The following is a 16873-nucleotide window of genomic DNA, read 5'->3' as shown; positions in this document are numbered from 1 at the left end:
GAGGAAACGCAGTGGCCTTACACAGTATGGGGAAGATGGATGGCTCCAATGGCAGCCTGGTGAGCCTGAAATAAGTGAGCAGGGTGGGGGTGGCCTTTGCCAAGGTATCAAGGACTTGAGGCCTGAAAACACAAACACCTCACCAAATAATATGCAGCCACCAGCCTGAGCAGAGTGAGGCCAATGCTGGGATATTGGTATCATAGGAATCCTTGAAAAGATGCCCAAATAGGGCCTTAAACCCCAGCACTGACAAAAGTCAATTTTTTTTCTTATGGAAATGAATAGATTTTGAGTATCATTCCCAGGCCAGGCACGTCAATGTCCGTGAGCTGCTTTCTGAAAGATGGGCTCCTTAGCTGCTCTAGACACTGCTCTGGGCTCTGGAGCTGTTTTCTTGATTCAGGTGTATTCAGTCACTTTCCTGGGGGATCCTTGTCCTTTGATATGTCAGAGGAGGCAAAAGAAAGTTGAATCTCACAGTGAACTCATACTGTCTTTCCTCAGGAGAGTAATGAGGCTCAGACTACCCCACACCTGCTATTCCTTTGCCAGAATAATGGTCTGATGTTCCTTACAGATAGCCTGGGAAGGACAAGACTATCAAAGATAATCGTTTTTTCCTCATTAGTCTTGAGTGAGCAATGGTAGCTTGGGGGCCAGACCAAGAGCTGAAAGCAGTTCAGAGCTGGCATGGCAGCTCTGCAATGCCTCCAGGTACCAGGCTCCTTCTGACTTTCTCCTGGCCACCCTTAGCTTTTGTCCTCTTTGTTACACGATGGCTGCTTTACTTTTGTTTGGTGTCTCCACTCTGGGCACTGAGAAAAGGGAGAGTGAAAAGCAAAAGGCAAAGACACATGCCAGTAAGCCCCTTCCTTTAAAAAATTTTTTGTGTGTTGAAATACACATAAAAATTTACCATCTTAATTTTTTCCAAGTTTTTACTTATTTAAAATATATTTTATTGATTATGCTATTACAGTTGTCCCATTCCCCCCCCCCCTCCACCCAGCTCACCCCCTCCCACCCTCATTCCCCCCTTTCAGTTCAGGTCCATGGGTCATACATGTAAGTTCTTTGGCTTCTGCGTTTCATACACTATACTTAACTTCCCCCTGTCTATTTTCTACCTACCATTTAGACTACTTATTCTCTGTACCTTTTTCCCCTCTCTCCCCCTCCCACTCCTCCACTGATAATCCTCTATGTGATCTCCATTTCTGTGGTTCTGTTACTATTCTAGTTGTTTGCTTAGTTTGTTTTTGTTTTTAGCTTCAGTTGTTAATAACTATGAGTTTGTTGTCATTTTGCTGTTCATAGTTTTGATCTTCTTTTTCTTAATAAGTCCCTTTAACATTTCATATAATAAGGGCTTGGTGACAATGAACTCCTTTAACTTGACCTTATCTGAGAAGCACTTTATCTGCCCTTCCATTCTAAATGAAAGCTTTGCTGGATAGAGCAATCTTGGATGTAGGTCCTCGCCTTTCATGACCTTGAATACTTCTAACCAGCCCCTTCTTGCCTGCAAGCTCTCTTTTAAGAAATCAGCTGACATTCTGATGGGAACTCCTTTGTAGGTAACTCTCTCCTTTTCTCTTGCTGCTCTTAAGATTCTCTCCTTATCTTTAATCTTGGGTAATGTAACGATGATGTGCCTTGGTGTGTTCCTCCTTGGGTCCAACTTCTTTGGGACTCTCTGAGCTTCCTGGACTTCCTGGAAGTCTATTTTCCTTTGCCAGATTGGGGGAGTTCTCCTTTATTATTTGTTCAAATAAGTTTTCTACTTGTTGCTCTTCCTCTTCTCCTTCTGGAACCCCTATAATTCGGATGTTGGAATGTTTAAAGATGTCCTGGAAGTTCCTAAGCCTCTCCTCATTTTTTTTTGAATTCTTGTTTTTTCATTCCATTCTGGTTGAATGTTTCTTTCTTCCTTCTGCTCCAAAACATTGATTTGAGTCCTGGTTTCCTTATCATCACTGTTGGTTTCCTGTATATTTTGCTTTATTTCACTTTGGGTAGCCTTCATTTGTTCCTTCATTTTGCAACTGAGCTCAATCAGTTTTGTGAGCTTCCTGATTACCAGTGTTTTGAACTGTGCATTTGATAGGTTGGCTATCTCTCCATTACTTAGTTGTATTTTTTCCAGAGCTTTGATCTGTTCTTTTATTTGGGCCATTTTTTTTTCTATCAGTGCCTATTGATTTATTTTTAGAGAAAGGGAAAGGGAAAGAGTGAGAGAGGGAGACAAGCATTGATGTGAGAGAGAAACATCAAAGGGTTGCCCCTCATTCACGCCATGACCATGACACTACCAGGGACCAGGCATTGAGCTGGCAACCTTTCATTTTGTGGGATGCCCAACTAACAGTCATCCCAGTCAGGTCCCATCTTAACCATTTTTAAGTGCACAGTTCAGTAGTATTAAGTGAATTCACATTGTTTTGCAATCAATTTTCAGAAGTCTTTTCATCTTGCAAAACCAACCCGCTATACCCATTAAATGACAACTCTGCATTCTGTCCTCCCCACAAACCCTCGCAGCCACCATTCTACCTTCTGTCTCAACAAAGTGACTGCTCTAGATAGCTCACTGTCTAGAGTCACAAAGTATTTTGTTTTTTTTGTGACTGGCTTATTTCACTGAGCATAATGTCCTCAAAGTTCATCCATGTTGTAGCATGTGTCAGAAATTCCTTCCTTTTTAAGGTTGAGTAATGTTCTGTTGTACGAATATATTATATTTTGTTTATCCACTTGATGTCCATCGATGGACACTTGGGTCGCGTCCACCTTTTGGCTATTGTGAATAATGCTGATATGGACATGAGTGCACAATATTTGTTTAAGACCCTGCTTTCCATTCTTTTGGGTACATACCCAGAAGTGGAATTTTTGGATCCTATGATAATTTTATTTTTAATTTTTTGAGGAAATACCCTGCTGTTTTCCATAGTGTAAGTCTTCTCCTTCAACAAGCTTTCCCCCAAACTCCAGAGAGCTTCACTTCTGTCTCATGGGCCACATTGGGTCACATGACCACTTCTGCTGCAAGCAGTCTGAGAAAGGATGCACTTTCAACTAAACATGTGACAAACATTATCTGAATTGAAGAGAGTGCTCCATGCTGAAATGGTCACTCTAGCTGTTTGTGCTTGGGGCCAGGTATCTGAGTCTCAGTAGAGCCTGTCCTGCAGACATGCTGTGTATCCCCTGCCCCGGCTGTCTGCCCTTTCTGGGGAATCAGTGCCCTCTCAGGTCACTGCTTCCAGGAATGAGAGCCAATACTCCCTTCCTTCCTGACCTGTCCTCTAAGAAACTGTATCATAGTGTCTTTTGGCTTTATCATAAGTCTCCCCCCCCAGGCCTGCTATCCGTCACGGCTGAGTCATGCCTTCCCTGCCAGGCTATAGTCCTCTGGGACAGGACTCTGTGTTACCACACAGGGCATGGAGCACAGAACCGACTTGTGGACAAAGGGAGGAAAGTAAATTCCTCTAGATTTGTTCAGGGGTTCCACTGCAGGATTCCTGGCTGTCAGCCCAGGGATGCCTCTCTCCCTGTACACTTTGCCCCAGGTTGTGTGGGGCCCAGTGGGGCTACTCTTCCTGAGACCTGCCAGGCCAGGCCCAGGCAGCACAGGGCCTGACAGGGCAGGGGGAGCTGTGTGGATTGGTGGGGAAGCTAATGACTTCCAGGGACCCTGGACTGGATGGCCTGGCCTTGATGCCCCACACCCTGCTCCCATCCTTAGGAGCAGCCAGACAGACCCAGCCACCATCAAACTTATAATCAGGAACGCCTGTGCACAGAGACTCAAACACAGAGTTTCTCTGCGTTCACAAAGACACATACCCACGCACCATGAACACACACACACATACACACCCCACAGTTAGATATGAATTCAGCACTAAGTTCAATGGAGCAAATCCTGGTTCTTCTACTTAATAGTTGGTTGTTCTGAAGCAAGTCACTTAGTCCTTGTGTCTTAATTTCCTTATTTGCAAAGATGAGGATAGTAATAGCATTTACCTCACTGAGTTGTGAACAGGAAATGAGGTACAGTGGTGAAGAGCTTTAAGTGGCTGACATGCAGACACACGTGCTCCTGCATGTTTCTCAAGCCCTCCGCCAGAGTATACCGCCACTTGCTGGTAGGCTTGGCAAAAGCAAAACAGGGATAATATTATCTACTTGATGGGCTATTGTGAGGATCCAAGAGGCCCAGCGTGGAAAGAGCCTGTCCCACAGAAGCCCGTTCCACTGGAGCTTTTGCTGTCTGTAGCTGATGAAGAACAAGTCACACAACAGGTGCAGGGAGGGATGGGCCGAGGCAGAGTCTGGCTCCATGTCTTCCCAGACTGGAGATGGGTCTTACAAGGACAGAGCCTGCGCCGAGGTGGTCAGAGTTGCAACCTCTTTGGGAGCCGAGCTGGTCTGGCCAGCGCCGGGTGTTTGGCTACAGCTGCCGATGGGGCTGGCCGCTGGGGGTGGGGGGATGGGGTTGCCGTGGGCGGAAGGAAAAGAGGAAAACCAGCTGGGTGGAAATTACCCTGTGGTTGGCTCAGGCGCCCATTACGCCGTATTTATAGAGCAGCTCTTAATTCCTCGCAGGCGCATTAACCCTTTCCAGACCACGGTACCAGCCAGGTGTCGATGGAAGCGAGCCTGCGGTCGGACAGTGGGGTGTGAGCTACCGCGCTGCCGCCAGCAGCCTGTTGAGGAGGGGGTGGGAAGTCAGGGACTGGTCCACTGTGCCCCTCGCGGAAAATAAAATAAACTTTGGATCCTGGGAGTGTGGGAATGGGGAGGAGGAGGGGCAGCGGTTAGGCCAGCACCTCCTTCCCATGCCGCTGCTTCTCCCCGCGTGGTCAGGACTGGTTCGGGGCGGGGTCCAGACCCCTCGCCCTGCCCAGCGGGCGGACTCAGGCCTTGGCCCCAAAACGCCGCCGCCCGGCCAATCCGGTCTCTGGGCTCACCCGCCGCCGCCTTTCCAGGCCCGCGGCTTCCTCCAGCCCGCCCCGCCCCTCGGACTCCCGGCCGCCCCCGACCCGCACTGGGGTCCGGCCTCACGGCAGCGGCAGCAGCGGCGGCGGCGGCGGCTCCGCAGCTCCGCCGAGTCCGGATCCCGGATCCCGGGAGCGGGCGCGGCGTGGTGAGTGCTTGCGTGGCGTGGGCGCGGGCGGCCTTTGTCTGTGGCCGGTCCCAGCTGCAAGGCCGCTAGAGCGGGCAGTGCAGCGTCCCCTCCCTCGTGGGGCACAGCCACCGGGCCTTCTCCCTGTCCGGAGCTGGCCCTTGCGCGGTGAGCAGGGAGAACCCGAGCGGCATCCCTAGCTTCGGGGCCCAGAGGCAGCTGGGGGTGGCTGGAATCCAACCCCGCCTCCGATCTGGCCACCCCCTCCCTCCAGCCCAGGGGGCTGGGGCGCGGTGCGACCTACCCTCACTGGTACGCTGCTGGAGGAGGCTGGGTGGGTGGTCGTGATTACGGAGGCCCCGGGTGTGCAGGGGGCATGTAGGCAGATCTGTCACTGTGTTGGTGATTCTGAAAAGCTTAACCGGCTGTGTGGAGCTGGGAGGGAAGCGGTCTCCCGCGCACTGTGGAGGAAAACAGCTTGAGCACGAGTTCTGAGGAGGGGGAGCTGCCCGGGAGGGGAAGGCGAGTGCTTAGGGTCCACTCTGCTTGGGTTTAAAGGATGAAGGAGTGGATGACCGGAGGAGGAGTTCTACAGGCGACAGTGGGCGTGAGTGGGGCATATTCTGAGAACAGGTAGGGGCAGCTGGCCTGGGTGAAAGGGTGACTAGGTGTTGGGGGAGGGGAAGAGACAGTAGAATGCCAAAGAACAGGAAAGCACAGGCAGGGATGGGGTGGTTTGGGCTTGGGAAGTCCCAGGGAGATAGTGGGTGAGGTGGGGTGGACATAGAAGGGAACCGGTGGAGGGAAAGTAGGGACCAGAGTGGGGGAACACGAAAGGGGAGGGGATTGAATCCCAGGTTTCAAGGCCCTCACTTACTGTTCAGCCATCAAATTGACAGCTTTGGGGGCCTAAGGCAGTGAACTACAAGAAAAAGGGTTTTATTTCCAAAGGGCGGCATGCCCTAATGAGAAATGTGTGATGAGTGACTCAGATATGGGATATGTCATTGAGAGAAAATGCCAGCAAGTAGTTAAAAAAAAAAAAAAAAAAAAAGACGGGTGGAGAGGGTTTTTTTGATTTGAGAAAAAGTTGCTTCAAATGGGATGAGACAATTGTAAATGAGTCTGATTTCATCATTCAATTAGGACTCCGGGTCCTTTTCTTACAGGCATCTTTAGCATTTAGCTTCTGTTTTAGCAAGTAATGAAGTGGTCAGTCTTTAAGAGAGTTCTTTATTTAGTTCTGCCTCCTGGCTAATTCCCTCTGGCCTCCCAGAAATTCCTAGGAAATCCGATGCTGTGCAGCCCTCCTTGTAGTTTGGGGGCCTGCACCATAGGTGGGGCCCTTCTAGAGGCTGAGGGTAATTGAAGTCTAAACTGGAAACTGAAGTTTAAAGTTGTGGGATGGGCAGGCAGGTCTCAGTGTCGGGGAAGGGCCAAGGGCTGCGGGGCTCCAAGGCTGCAGAGTCTGGGTGGTGGCTCATGTTTGGCTTATTTGGGAATGGACTGTTTTGACTGAGTGCATTTCCCTGACATCTGAAGTTTCCCAGCTTAAGCACCAACACTTCTGTTAACTGTTGAGCATGGAAGCCTTTCTCCTGTATTACGTACAGCACAGTCTGACATCAGAACACTCATTTTTCTGCATGATTTCAGGTCTGCATTGTGAGCATCAGTTTTTGCACTGAGGGGCCATAAGGCAAGGGGACTATTGGAGTGAGCTTTGCACTTAGTGGCTTCAGCGATGCTTTTATTGGTCCCATGAATGGTCTTCGGATTTCTTTTCTCTCTTCAAAGGTAGTTTGTGCTGCCTACCTGCTCTGAGCTTTCCAGTCAGACCATGCAGCTTGTTAGAGGTGAGCAGCCTGTGCTGATGCCAGCCTGAGGATGAGAAGGGTGCCCGACTTGAAGACCGCTTTCCTTCCATACCCTGGTCCTCTCCAGCTCTGCCAGGCACCTGATTGGAGCAGGCTGGCTGGATGTCTGGCATCTGGGTGCTTGAAAGTTTGTGGAGAGGACAGTAAGAGAAGTGTTGTCCTTTCTGAGGAGGCTGTGCCCTTATTCTGGTGAGGTTGATGTCTGAGTCTTCCTTGTGGGAATTCCCCCATCCTTAAACTGCACCCTTCTCCAGAGTCATATATCTTCATTCTTTGGAGCAGAATTTGGGTTTCACACTGACCTGGACAATACTGTTTGGAGTATTGTCATAGACCCAGAGGGGTCATAGAACCATCTGAGCTGGGACTCCACAGCATCTGGAGAGACTCCTAGAAAGTGTTGTAGGACAGCCATCTGACCTTTTGCTGGCTGCTTCTCAGCTAGACTTGCAGGATTTGGGCTGGGTGAAGAAAATAACCCAAATCCAAGCAGCCTCTGAGATTAGGACTCCATAGGCCATGAGCCTCTGGCCCTGAGTCATGGGGTCAGGCGAGGGAGAAGAAAGGCAGGCAGGATGATATCACTGTTCATGACCTTGGCCTCTGAGTGGGTGGCAACTTCTCATTGCTATCCCTTTCCCACACCCCCAGGACGGGGGTGACAGGTTTGTCCTCTAGCAAAAGAGGGAGAGTGTAGCCTGGACCTAGGGGAGAGGGAAGAGGGTGGACATATGTGATCCTTGAATAATTTCCTTTGGTTTTATTGGCTCAGAATGGAACAAACATCTGGAAGAGGGCCACGTGTGCTGTTATGCAACTCTCCCTCCCTTGCCACCCCCACTTCTGCCTCGCCTGCATCATGAGTTTCCAGATAAGGGCGCTGTGTTTTCAAGTTTTGGGGCTAGAGCTGTCCTGGATGCTCAATAAAATGTCATCTTATTTAATCATTATAGCAGTTCAGTGAGGTAGGGTATCATTAGCTCTATTGTATAGGTGGGGATACTGAAGCTCAGAAGGAGGAAGCCCCGCCAAAAGACGCAGGTGGCTGATGCTGGAGCTGGGATTCGGTCTGTCTCCAGGACTGGCTCTTGGGAGGCAGGCATTGGCTTCTTGTGTAGGCTGGCAAGATGTGCCGAGGGTCCCCACAGTGAGGCAGCAAGGACTCATCTGGGGTGGGCATAGCTGGGGAGTGGGCAGGCCTGATTTGGGTGTCTCCAACCAATAGTCTTGGCATCCCAGCCCGGCCCCTTGCTGAGAGTGCTTGCTCTTCTGGAGGCTGGTCCTCAGCACACCCGGGCCTCCAGGGGCCACTCCCACACCCTCTGGTTCTGACAGTGCTCTGCCTCCTCCACACCCCTCATGACTTCAGACACTTGGCCTTCTTGAGGCTTAGGGAGAGAATGTTGGAGGGAAACCTGCTGGGAGTGCAGATGAGAAGCATTTTTTGTTGGGAGCCTTGGAGCCTTGGATTCTTGGAGCCCTGGAGCAGAACAGTACCACCTCTGGAACGCAGGGCTCCCAGATCACCTTAAAGTCAGCATAGGCTCTGAGGAACTGGGACTCCACAAGGGAGACACTGGACTGTGTCCATGGGGGAGAGGCCCTATACTGGGAGATGTGGCTGCAGCAGGGGCTGGCGCCCACAATGTGTAGTGCTGTGATGTGGCTTCTGGAAGGAGGAAGGGGGAGAGGACTAACAGGGGTGAGCCAGACACAGACTGTATCAAGTAGAAAATGGAAGTAGGCTTCTACCCCCATTCCCACACCCCAGGGTTATGTTCCTTATCAGGTTTCCAGACCCTTTTCCCATGTACAAACATCCATCCGTCCATCTCTCTGTCCACCCAAACGTGTATGAGCTCATTCATTCATTAATGCATTCACTAAATGTGTGCTGAGGACTTAGCTAGAATTAAGGATACAATAGTAAACAAAGCATACACATTTCCTGCTCAGGGGAGTTCAGTGTGACAGAGAGAAAACAAAGTGGGCAATGAATAGCAGGGCCTACCTTAGAGTGGTGGACCTCTGACCCAGCTTTTCTGCCAAGGTGAATCTCAGAAAGAGTAGTGTTACCCAGCCATCCAAGAAGGAACTGTGTTTGCGAGGGAACTAGAAGGCTCACTGTTGGGGGTGGCAAGTCCAGGGAGGTGGGTGGGGCCAAACCAGGTAGGGCCATGGAGAAGTTGGGATCTTATCCCAAGTAAGAAGACAATCCCAAGATAAAATACTGAAATATTAAAAGTGATGACATGATGCAATTTGTGTTCCATAGTGGTTATTCCGGCTGCTGTATGGAGTATAGGTTATAGGCTGGTGTAACGCACTGGTTGGAGAGGAAGTTGGGAGACTGATGAACAGGCTTTTGTGGTTTACCAAGCAAGAGATCATGGTGACTTGGAAGGCCAGGAGAGAAGCAGAGGTGGAAAGAGAGAGAGTAAATATATTTCACGGGTCAGCAAACTTTTTCTGGGAAGGGCCAGAAAGTAAATCTTTGAGGCCTTGCTGCCACTCCTTCTGCTGTGGGAGTGCACACTCGGCCACAGACGGCACGCAGGTGAAGGGCGTACAGCTGTGTGCCCATGAAACTTCATTTACAGACACTGACATTTGAATTTCATGTCATTTCATTGTGTTGCAAAACGATCTTTTGATTTCCCCGAACCACGTGAACATAAAATGTAAAGCCTTTCTTAACTGGTGAGCTGAACAAACACGGGTGGCGGGGTGGATGTGGCCCTCGGGCTGCTATAGTTTGCAGACCCCTGAGATATATTTTGGGGTGGCTGGTGTTCTTGGGGTGTTCTTGGTGATGGACTGTAGAGATGAGAGAAACCCCGGTTCCTGGCTTGAGCAGAGGGTGAAGAGTGGCGCCTTTACCATGCAGTAAGCGCTGGGAGGAACAGGTTTGGGGGAGAAATTGAGAGTGAAGAGGAAGATGCCGGGAGTCACTGGAACGGAGACATTTAGGAAACAGTTGGGTTTAAGGTTGGAGCTCAGATGAAAGTTGTGGACTGGAGAAATAAATTCAGGAGTTTCCAGAATATAAATGATACTTATAGCCGTGGGAGTGGATAAAATCATCTAGGAAAAAAAGTAACAGAGTTGGAGAGCCTAGAGGACCAAGGAAGTGCTGGGGAAGGAAGGGCCTGCAGTGAAACACAGGTGATGGACAGATGAAGAGAGAGACATGGGTGACTCGACCTCAGACCATAGGGCATTTTGTTACCACAGAAATGAGGTCGTACAAACGTATCATTCACTCAACAATATGTCACAGAGATATGTCATGGAAATATGTTATTTCCATATTAGTATGCCTTCTTTTGAAAAGCTGTATGCTACCCATTATCTAGGTTGGCCATAGTTAATGCACCAGTTCCCCACTGTCTCCCGCTTTTGCTACCACCCGGGTATCTTTGAGCAGTGATGCTAGTGTTTCCCTAACCCGGATTCTGAAACAATGGCCTATGAGCCAAATATTTGCTGCTTGTTTTTAAAAAGCCCACAAGCTAAGAATGGTTTTCACATTTTGAATTATTGGAAAAAATCATGTGATTCATGAAAATGATATGCAGTTCAAATCTGAGTGTTGGAGCAGAACCCTCTCTCTGTCACACACTCTCTACAACTGCTCTCCCGTGACATCGGGTAGCTGCGGCAGATACTGGATGGCCCACAGAGCCTGAAATATTTTCTCTCTTGACCTTTGCTGACCCCTGCTTGACTCAGTCCTACATCCATGACCAGCAGTGGGTCCACACACAGGTGGAGTGAGTTGTTTTGAGCATCTCCAGGAGGGTACAGTCTCAAAAAATTCTTTAATGCCTCAAACTCCACCATCACCCCTTTCTTATTTTGAGTACACCATTGCTCTTTTACGTATCTTCCTTGAAAATTTAAATCTCCTCAGCTAAGTTAACATTACATTATTAATCAGTCGATCATTCAAGGTTCAGCCTACCTATAACAATAGTTACTTCTCGTTCTTCCTCATCACCTTCCAACAAAGTCCAAACAGAGCTCCCTGCTCTAGTCCCTGCCTTCCCCTCTTGTAGCCAGCACCGTGCAATTCGGGTCAGCCACACCGAATTGCTTGCAATTCCTGCAGCGGGCCACACTGCTTCCTACCTCCGTGCCTTCTGCCTGGAATGGCCTTTCCCAGCCTGACCATCTGGTAGCTTCAGGTCAATATTCAGGGTGCAGCTTTGGGATTACTAAGTGTTGTAGGTGCCTCCGAGTGGCCCTCGCTGCAACTTAAATAGGACAGTATGCGGGGCTGCAGTGACTCGTGTGCAGGCTCCTCGAGGACAGACACCGAGTTTCTTCATGTCTCTGTTCCCCATGTCTGCCTAACAGGTGCACAGTGAATGAATGACTAAGTTACTGAATGCGTAAATAAGGAAAAAAAAAAGACTGGCTCGAGTACCTGGGCAGTCTGCAGGAGCAGCTCACCTCAGGCACAGGAGCTTAAATGCTGTTTTCGGCACACTGTGTCTGTATTCCTCCAGCTTTCATCTTTGCCCCGTGCACTTGTTTGGGTCATTTCTTTACAGTGGTGGTAGCTGATGGACTCATTGCTAATGGCCCCGGAGCACATCCTCCTTCTTAGTAACCTCATATAGTATAGTATACGAGTATATATTTTAATTATATATTTTCTCCCAAACCCTTTTCCTATTTTTATTGTAAAAGTGACATTTCAGCCCTGGAATGTAGCATGTTGGAAGATAGCATGTTTGTAGCATGTCCCAACATGCCAGTGTTGCAGGTGCAGTCCCTGGTCAGGGCACATACAAGAATCAACCAGTGAATGCATCAGTAAGTGGAACAACAAATCAGTGTCTGCCTGTCTCTCTCTCTGTCTCTCCTTTTCTCTCTAAAGTCAGTAAATAAAATATAAAAAATAAATAAAAGTGATATTTCAGATATACCACTTAGTAGCTCTGTAACTTTGGGCCAGTTAATTACTCTGTGCCTGAATTTCCTCATCTGCGAAATGGGATAAAAATAGTGCCTAGACTTGTTGGGAAGCTTAAAGGAGTTAATGTGTGTAAAAGCACTTGGAACAGAACCTGGTAGGTAGCAAGCATTTAACACTGTTGGCTTTTATTATCATTTGCTGCAAACAAAATAATGTAGTACGATGGGCTTATGGAACTTAATGATAAGCCCAATACAACTGCAGAACAAGAACATTTATGTGTCTTGTCATGCAGTCTGTGTTGTTCCACTTACTGATGCATGCACTGGTTGATTCTTGTATGTGCCCTGACGAGGGACTGCACCTGCAACACTGGCATGTTGGGACATGCTACAAACATGCTATCTTCCAACATGCTACATTCCAGGGCTGAAATGTCACTTTTACAATAAAAATAGGAAAAGGGTTTGGGAGAAAATATATAATTAAAATATATACTCGTATACTATACTATACGAGGTTACTAAGAAGGTATGTTTGTGCGTCTGTCACTCTGTCTGTTTGTAGCACCCGGCACCGTGCCCCAAGGACACAGGTGTTGCATGAATGGAGAAATGAAGGCTGGGAGACTGGAGGTGGGCAAATAACCAGTTTTATGGGGAAGAAGGTAGATTGTGGGAACCACAGGTTGGTGAACTTGTCCTTAATCCTTGACAAAGTCCTGGAGCCAATTATCAGGCCATCTTCCTCACGTGAAGATTCTGGTTCTTCACATGATTGGTTCGTTACCAGAAGCCATGACACATCCTGAGACAGCCTAGGGTGGAGAGGAGAGGGCGGGCAGCTGGGTGGCAGCTTAAGGAGGACGGCTCACAAGCCCTAAACATTGGATGGACACTGACCCTAGTGCTGTGGGGTTTTCCCGTTCCTGCCTTCTCCCCAAGGACCTTGACACAAAGAAGGAGACAGAGTGGGGAGAGGAGAGTAACCTTTTTGGATGGCATTCATTCACTCTTTGTTCTTCGTCCACTGAAAAGTGTTGTGCACGTTCTGTGTACCAGGAACTGTCCAAACGGTACTTCAGAAGATCATGGTTACACCACATTTACATGGTTAAAATGGTAAGCTTCATGGTGTGCATATTTTGGTACAATTAAAAAGAAGATTACGACAGTTGAAGTGATGAACTCAGTTTAACCAGATGAAATGTAATAGTAAAACTGAAATCTCCTATTAAGCTCCAGCTCTTCCCCAAATCCTTCAGAAGAGTATGGAAGAGGCGTGTTCTGACATAAGAAATGCCCAAACCTGAGGAGAATTTCTATGAGTTTATTTGAACCAAACTGATGACAATTGCCAGGAAGTGAAACCTCAATGGACTAAGAAACTGCTCTAGAGAAACTGTTCCAGCCATTGTGCAGCTTATTTTGTGCCTTAGAATTAAAGAGGAGATGTAAGGAGGGCGACACAAAATCCACTGGTGGTAGATTGGGGAGGCGAAAGAACAAAAAGCAGGGAGATCTCTGGGACTGATTAAAGAGTAAAACAAAGATGGGTATCTATCTATTCTTGTGCATCAGTGGGTACAGGATAGTTACTGTTGACAGCACATAGAGCACAGAGAGGTTGCATGTGGGCAACAAACAGCAACTCAGAATTCTGGGGTCTGGTGCCCTTGTTTGGCCAGGCTGTGTCCTGAGGGGTCTGGGAAGCAGAGTACGCTGACGTTTCAAAGGTATGTTATCCTAGATGCAAGAAGACAATGGACAGGCTCACTTGCTAGAAACATTGACTTCTGTCAAGGAAGCTACAGGCCTGGGATGTGACTCCCCACCACGACCCACTTTCAGTCAGGCATTTTTACCTTCAGACCATCCACGGGGCTACTTTGGTCTCTGAGTTTGTAAGGCCCACTGTGTGGGCCTCTCCTGAGCTTGTCAAGTTTAGTGTGTGGCCCCTTTTTTGTCCACACATGGATCAGCAGCAATCCATGAAAACAACGGATGGTCATTTGATAGTCTATCGTTTTGGGTCATTTGGTGAACAGTATGACATGGATGCCCATTGGTGACCTCAAGAGAGAGGAAGATTGAATATTACAAGGTAGGGGCAGGCTTGTTCTGCATGGTCCAAGGGGTCGAATGAGCACTGACATGGGCTGTATGAGAGAGAGATTTTGGCTTGATACAAGGTGGAGCTTTCCACCGATGGGAGCTGCCCCAAAAGCCAGGACACTGACTTGGGAGGCGGTGGGTGTCTGTCAGGGGAGGGGGCAGACAGAGGTTTTGACGGTGGCCAGAGAGGGGTTCCCTGTTCTGATACCTGACCATTAATTTCCACAGTTTCTCCGGAATTTGTGGGGGACCTCTTCTCGCTCCATGGTCTCCCTCCGTGATCTCGGCTTTGGCTTTCACTACCACCAGTGCACAGATGGCTCCCTTGCCTCTGTCTGTTCTAGTCCAGCTCTGTGTGTCCGAGGCGACCACCAGGCATTTTGGCGGGGATGATCCATAACTCAAGCCCATAGGAACCATACTTCCCCCTAAACATGCGTCACTTCCAGCGTCCCCTTCTTATTGTGCGTGCCCACTTGCTCCCGTTTGTTCAAGCCTTCAGTGCAGCCTTGACTCTCTCAGCCCCTCCCTCCCACGCAGTCCCCAAGCGCATCACGTCTACCTTTGAAATAAATCTGGGCCAGGCATCACTGAGTGACTCTGATGAGATAGTGTCCAGTTTTTCTTTTGGGATATTTATTTTAGATGTGGGGTGTTTTTTTCTCCTCTGAGTCGTGGCAATTTTCATGGGGTGAGCAGAGTGGGGAGAGAAGGAGGGAAAGGAAGGGAGGAATGGCTCCCCGAATTAGTCATAACAGGGGCTGTAAGAAAGACAGCTAGAATAGATGTGTATTTCTTACCCACGTGACCGTCTGGGTATGTTCAGGGCTGATACTGTAGCTCCTCAGGGCCTTCTGTCTTGCTGCCCTGCAGTCCTCAGGGTGTGGCCTTTGGCAGCACGGCCCCAGGTGGCTCCCCACATCTGTGTTTCAGCCAGTGCCAACAGGGAAGAGCAAAGAGAGGGTATATGCACTCTGTTTAAAGGCATGACCCAGAAGTTGTGCACATCAGTTGTTCTCACCTGCTGTTTGCTGTTGAAAATGGTCATGTGACCACACACAGCTGCAAGGCAGGCTGGGATCTGTAGTCTTTAGCTGAGTAACCACATACCTAACTAAAAATGCTACAGTAGAAGAGGAGATATTAGGCATAAGAGGAAAACTAGTTATTTCTGTAACAGTGGTTCTCACGTTTCAGTAAGATCTGCATGGCAGCTAATTGGCTAGACCTTAGGGATATAGGACTTGAAGGCTGAACACACTAATGAAGTTGTAACAACAACCAGCAAAGCTTTTTTAGGGAAGGAAACATTGAGCTTAGAGAGGGGAAGTCAGCTGTTAAGACTGCACAGTAAAGTGTCAGAGTGAAGACTAGAACCTCAAATTTGGGCTCACTTTCTACCTCTTCAAAGAGATCTGCCTGAGAGGCAGATAGGCAGTACCGGGAGGGTTGGGACTAGGGAGGGGCCACCTTTCACAGTCTGTCTACCTGGGAAGTGCTAATCAGTTTTCAGGATTCAGAGCTGTCAGGTCTCTGAGGGGCCTCTCAGTGGGCCTCCCTGTATCTTAAGCCATACACTGTACTGAGCTGCAATAATTTGTGTGCGTGCACACCTTCCCTGTTGGAATGTAGAGTCATTTTTCTATCCCCAGTACCTTCCTAATCATCAAATGCATTACTGAATACATGGATAAATGTATATTCAAGTACTTCTTCAATTGCCAGCTATAGAAACTTAGCTCAAACTGGCTTAAGGCGGGGTTGGGGGGCAAGGAAAAGACTGGCTGGAGTGCTTGGGCAGTCTAGATGTGCAGCTTGCCTCAGGTATAGCTGTATCCAGGGGCTTAACCGCCATTTTTAGAAGTGGTGCTTCTATGCTATGCAGGTTAGCATAGATTAACACTGCTTATGTGCCTTGACACTTCTTGCCTTCTTTGTGGGAAGCGTTGCCCAAGCAGTCCATCCAGGGATTGGGAGAAGGCAGGAGAATGTGGGCTGCTGCTGGTAGTCATGGTGAGGGCAAGGAGTCCCTCCAGGACACCCCCAATTCCGGGCACCTTGGTATAGAACCCAGCCTTAGCCCTTGGGGTCACATCTTGCATCCTTTCTCAGGAGCTTCCCTGTGGCTCCACCTCTGTTGGAGGCGGACTGTGCCTGCTGCACTCTCAGGCTAAAGGTGGCCTGGGCCCCTCACTCCTGCTTCTTTTGGAGGTCCCTCCTGGCAGAGCTCCTTGGAGTTCCCACATTCGGCCAGGACTGGGGCAGTAGAGGGGGGATGGGAAAGGAGGAGAAGGAATTGCTGGCTGGTGACTGATTCATGGGAGGGGCAGCACGCGCTTCCCGCAGGGCTGGTCTGCCTGGGGGTGAGAATTCCCGTGTGTGGAGAGAAGGGGAAGGGCGGTGCCCGTGCCTGCAGTCCTCGGTCTAGGCTCTGTGCTCTGGGCGGGTGGCTCATCCGTTGCCAGGGGCGGTGATTGGTTTTCTGTTCCCAGTCAGGCTCCTATTCACCGAGCAGCACCTTACCTGCCAGGTGTGTTTTTCCTTTCCGCCCTCTGCTCTTGGGTGCCTGGCTGTTGTGGTGGAGCCACTGGGTGCTGCGGAATTCTGAGGTCTCCTCAGTGCGGGGCTGTCAGGGTAAGCCACGAAGGTGGGAATTCTCCTGGGTCCAGCGTCTAGGAAAGGAAAAAGGGAGCAAACCCAACACTCACCCCTGGGGCCTCCCTCGTTCTTCCATTGGAGGGAAGGAGAGCTTAGCCCTTGGGGAGCCCTGATTGGTCTGGTCAGGAGAGAGTGCTCCCCCACCCCCCACATTCACAGAGGT

At 49.2% G+C, this 16873-nt stretch overlaps 1 protein-coding gene across 1 annotated transcript in view; it reads left to right on the top strand.

Moving 5' to 3' along the window:
- The first annotated feature begins 5014 nt into the window (after positions 1-5014).
- The window catches only part of CD276 (CD276 molecule), a 31520-nt gene continuing 19661 nt past the window's right edge, over positions 5015-16873 (top strand). Inside the window, exon 1 of the mRNA XM_036028160.1 lies at positions 5015-5158. The gene's annotated coding sequence lies outside the window, so the exon portion shown is untranslated. The remainder of the gene's footprint in view (positions 5159-16873) is intronic.

This window comes from Phyllostomus discolor, chromosome 1 (genome assembly GCF_004126475.2).
Source record: "Phyllostomus discolor isolate MPI-MPIP mPhyDis1 chromosome 1, mPhyDis1.pri.v3, whole genome shotgun sequence".
Taxonomy (NCBI): domain Eukaryota; kingdom Metazoa; phylum Chordata; class Mammalia; order Chiroptera; family Phyllostomidae; genus Phyllostomus; species Phyllostomus discolor.
Note: the sequence above shows the minus strand (reverse complement) of the source record. Positions and strands in the feature narration are given on the sequence as shown.